Below are 5,087 nucleotides of genomic sequence, written 5' to 3'. Positions count from 1 at the left end.
CCGGTGGACCGCATCAGCGATCTCTCGGACGTCATCCTTGAGGAGATCATCTTGCTTCTCCCCACCAAGGATTGCTGCCGCACACAAGTCCTCTCAACTCGGTGGCGCCCTCTATGGTGCACCGCGCCCCTCAAATTCGACTATCGTCAGATATCTGTCCTTCCTGAATTTGATCTCCTCAGAGCCATCGTCTCTTATCACCAGCAGGGCCCCGTTCAATGGCTCTGCATCCTGACATGCTACCTACTGTCCATACCCGGCAAGGTGGACGCTTGGCTGACATCCCCTAAATTCGGAAAACTCCAGCAGTTTGAGTTGTACCATTACCACAAAAGTTTCATACCACGAACACACCCAGAATTCGTGCCCACACCACCATTGTCCATCTCGCGGTTTTCCTCCCCTCTCCACACCGTCACCTTCGCCCGGTGCCATCTACCAGATGATTTGGTACAAATGCTTCAACTCCCACTGCTAAAAAAACTTTTGCTTGTGGTGGTTTATCTGTCGGAGGTATCACTGCACAACATCATCCACTCAAGTTGCCCTGCCCTATAGCGCTTGTTGATTGTTTTGGGAATAGAAATCCGTATCAGTTGTCTCCAAATAAAGTCGCCTCACCTTAAAAGCATTGGAATTTGTTTTGAAGGACAGCAGCTCATCATCGAAGATGCCCCTTCACTTCAAAGGTTGCTCCTTGATAATTGTTATACACCTTCACAAATAACTGTCGTCTCTGCGCCCAAACTCGAGACCTTGGGTGTAATTTGTGACCCATTTAATAATCACAAGGAGTTGGTGTTTGGCTCCTCACTTTTTTAGGTACCGTATATTATCATCTACACATTTGTAATCATATGCTGCATTTTTCATTTATGCGCATAAGTTTTATATCATCTTGGAGTACACTTTGGGTATTAATATTATGTTATATGCTCAATGAAGTGTTCGTCCATTGATAGCCTATCAATGCTGCTGGATTCTGTCAAGATCATATATATCAGAATGTTTAGTTTTGATCTGGACCTAATTATTGGCTTGCTGTGATGCTTTCCATCTCTGGAGAATTTATATATAGAGGTGATGATTTCATGCACATTGAAAGCCTGTATATATTGTACTAGAATTAACTGTTCAGCTGTCGTTCTTTCGACATACTCTTTTTTCAGACCTTAACTGTTTTCAATCTTCGTGTCTACTTAGGCAGAACCACATGGAGAAAAACATATAACCAATCGGTGGCGTAATAAGCACCAGGATTTTCTCAGTTCTCATGACATTCGTTTGAGGACAATAACGATGGAATGATATGCATCCAACCAGGCAAACAAAAGCTTTGTCACATTCTTCCTGTTGAATGCGAGGTTACTATTGTCCATGAGGCTTAATTTTTACCGCAAGAGATTTCTCACGGACGGACATGTTGAAAAGCAAAAAAAGAAGTTTCAGGTGGACAAATGGGCTTCTAAACATGCTCGGCTTCTATTTACAACAAGTTGTAGTCATCCTGAAATAATTTTTTTTTGCACAGGATGTTGATTTTATGGATCTGACCAATTTTGTTTGTGACTGCAAAAAAGAGTGGTTGGGTTAGATGTTACTGTCATGTTCAATCTGGGTTTTGTCTAAAAATTTGATGAACAATTAATCCTTGGGCTTTTTGTACCATTTGTATGCTTGAGTTGCATGTTGTTGCCCTTGTACTCCCCTCCACCTTCCACTACACTGCCACATCTTCCATGGCTGCTGTTCGTTCCCATCCGCGGCCTCACCGTCGTTCTCCGCATTGGTTCGCTCGCTGTGCCCGCCACCGTCTGGCGTTGTCAACATGGTCAACAACCAAGAGGAATCAGGAGATGACTGTACATGGAGAGGCTGACAGTAGGGACCCACCAGGGTCATTGCATTTCGCAAGCAGGTGCCGCGTTATTACAAGCCAAAAAAAATACTTCCTCCTAATTGTTTGACAACTAGGTCCCACACCATTGTCAATGTACTCAATAAACGAGAAAATTACACAACGAGTGGATAACACCAGGGACCCAGCAGCTTGCCCAGTTGTTTTTTAGTTTCACAGACGGAGCTCAACTGCGCGTTGTGCGGGGGCTGTGGCCCGTCTAGCCCATGCTTACGCTTTTATTAAGCACATGACGAGCCTAGTTGATATATTTTTCTTTCTGAAAATGGCTAGCCCAGTTCTTTTTTTTTGGAGAATACCAAAACCGAGGCCTACTTGCTTTTCTCAGCCCTGCTGGGCTGCAAATCTTTCAAGACGAGGAGGGATGTAAGTAGTAAGAAATGGGCTTCCCAAGAAAATGGGCTATAAGTTGTAAGAAATGGGCTATAAATTTTTAAACTAAAGCCAACCGGCAATTGCATTGAAATATCATTTTTTTCCCAGGATTTCTCTACTCTCTACTCTTATAAAAACCAAAGCCAACTGGAAATTACATTAAAATATCATCTTTTCTCCCACAAGATAAACTACTCATACAAATGCATCTTCATGTTCCATGCAACGAACGGGCATCTTGCTAGTTAAGATTCTAAATTTCATTCATTTTTTTGCGGAGAAATGTTTTTTGAATTTTATTTTGATATAATTTTTTGAAAATTATTTTTAACGTGACTCGAAATTTCGTGATTAGAAGAGTTCGGACCCCACCGAAATATGCAAAATTTCATTGAAGTTTTTAGCAGTGCCCAGAATATATGGTCTGTAATGCTAATAAAAAGAATATGGGCTTCAAATATCCTTAAGAATTAGAAAATGGGTTGTAAATTATTGAAAATAATGGCTAATGGGTTGTATGATGTTTTCCACAGATTTGGAGGCAGACTTCTCGGCCTACTAGGTTGACGATGACGCTGTCCTAAATTTTTTTGACGCGTACGCAAGGCTTTGTCAACTTAGTCAACACACAGCAGTGACTGTTGGATGTCCATCCAATGGCCGCCGTGCTTCTTCAATCTCTGATCTTCCTGCTCCAGCCGCCCAAACCAGCGCCGGCGGGACTGCATGCTCCCTCCTCCCGTGGCTGGTTGTGCTGCCGCTAGGCCATCCCTCTAACCACCCACACATCCTGTTATTTTCCGGAGACGTCAGGCTCACCCCGCAGCTAACCAGTCAATGCTCGTACTCCCCTCAGCGCAGGCATCCACTGCAGTGGCTTTGCCGGCTCCAGGTGGTTCTCTTCTTGGGTCTCGCCCTCGTCCACCGTGTTTGTGCTCTCAGCACGGCGAGGTCAACATGGTCAACAAACAACAGCCATCAGAAGAGGCTGACAGTAGGGGCCGACACAGGGAAATGCCTCCTTATTACGCGCAAAATAATGATTCCTCCACCTGATAGATGGGACCCACCGGAAGGGCCTCTGTATTTCGTGAAAAAAATGTTCCCCCTGCTGTCAGCTCGGACCCACCGGAAGTACCTCCTTATTACGCACAAAAAATGAATACTCCCCCTGCTAGCTGGGACCCACCTTGGTGGGAGGCTGACTTGTGGGCCTACTAAGTTGACAGGGATGGAGGGCTTTGTCAACTTAGTCAATATGAACTATTCTAGCTCCAGTGACTGTACGATGTCCATTCAACGGCCATAGTGCTTCTTCAACCTCTGGTCTTCGTGCTCCAGCCGCCCAAAGCAGTGCCCGTCGTGCCGCATGCTCCTGCCTCCCATGGCCGACTACGCTCCCGTCGAGGCCTCACTGCCCCCCTACTATTTGCACCGCTGGCCAGGCCCTGCGGCGACAACAGCCTCACACCACTGCCGAACCAGTGAACATTCGTACTCCTCTCCACGCGGGCTTCCACTACCGCGTCTTCCCCAGCTCCGCGTTGTCGCCTTCCTAGGCCTCGCCGTCGTCCACCTCCCTAGTGCTCTCCGCGTGGCGTGGTCAACGTGGTCAAGGAACGACTTCCATCGGAAGAGTACTGTACATGGAGAGGATGACGACTGGGTCCACAGCGGCCGCAAGGAAGTGCCTCCTTATTAAGTGGAAAATAATTATTCCTCCACCTGACAGCAGGGACCCACCGGACAGGCCATCATATTTCACAAAAAGAACGTTTCCCCCTGACTGCTGGGACCCACCAGCTACATCTTCGCACGCAAGGAAGTGCGTCAGGGCAAGAAAACGATTCGCCCCCTAACTGCTGGGACCCACCAGCTACATCTTCGCATGCAAGGAAGTGCCTAGCAGTCGGGACCCACCTGGTCGAAGCGTACATAGCATTGTCATTCTGGTCGCGAACGTGTATGTACATACTGGTCGATGTAGAGGCACGTATGTAGCATGTACACGTACGTACAGCGGCAGTGTGCAAGAAAGAAAATATGGCCACGTACGTACATATGGGCGGGTTCTCGAATGCCTACTCACGCATACATACGGCCAGGGCTCATGTACATGGCTGGGTCAGAACGGAGAAACAGCGTTGTCGTCGTGTTCATGGGGAGCCAACAGGCTGGGTCGGAACAGAATGCATCGTTGTGTTCATCGGGAGGGCTTGGATGGAACAGGCGATGGAAACGAGGCCTGGCATACCACAAAACGGAGGAAACGGCCTTGTGTTCGACCGGCCACGTTCGAAATGGGATCCTGTTCATCGAGAGGGGTCTAGCTTAACGCAAAATGGAGGAAACGGACTTGTGTTGGACCTCCTACGGTCGAAACGGGGTCCTGTTGATCGGGAGGGGTGTGGCGTACCGCAAAACGGAGGAAATAGACTTGTGTTGGAGTGCTACGGTCGAAACGAGGGTCCTGTTCATCGGGAGGGGTGTGGCGTACTGCAAAACGGGACTCCACGGGATACTGTTCATCTCCACCGTCAACCTCCTCCAGCCTCCACGGGCTACTGTTCATCCACCGTCGACCTCCTCAAGCCTCCACCTGCGACTGTTCATCCATGGGCTCCTGTTCATCCAGCCTCCACCGTGCGCTACTCCACCGACTACTGTTCAACCACCCCTCTCCACGGGCTCCTGTTCAACAACCCCTCCATGGGCTACTGTTCATCCACCCCTCCACCGTCTACTGTTCATCCAGCCCTCCATGGGGTCCTGTTCATCCAGCCCCAACCGACTC

Source organism: Triticum aestivum, chromosome 3B (assembly GCF_018294505.1).
Source record: "Triticum aestivum cultivar Chinese Spring chromosome 3B, IWGSC CS RefSeq v2.1, whole genome shotgun sequence".
Classification (NCBI taxonomy): Eukaryota; Viridiplantae; Streptophyta; class Magnoliopsida; order Poales; family Poaceae; genus Triticum; species Triticum aestivum.
This window is presented reverse-complemented; position numbering follows the sequence as displayed.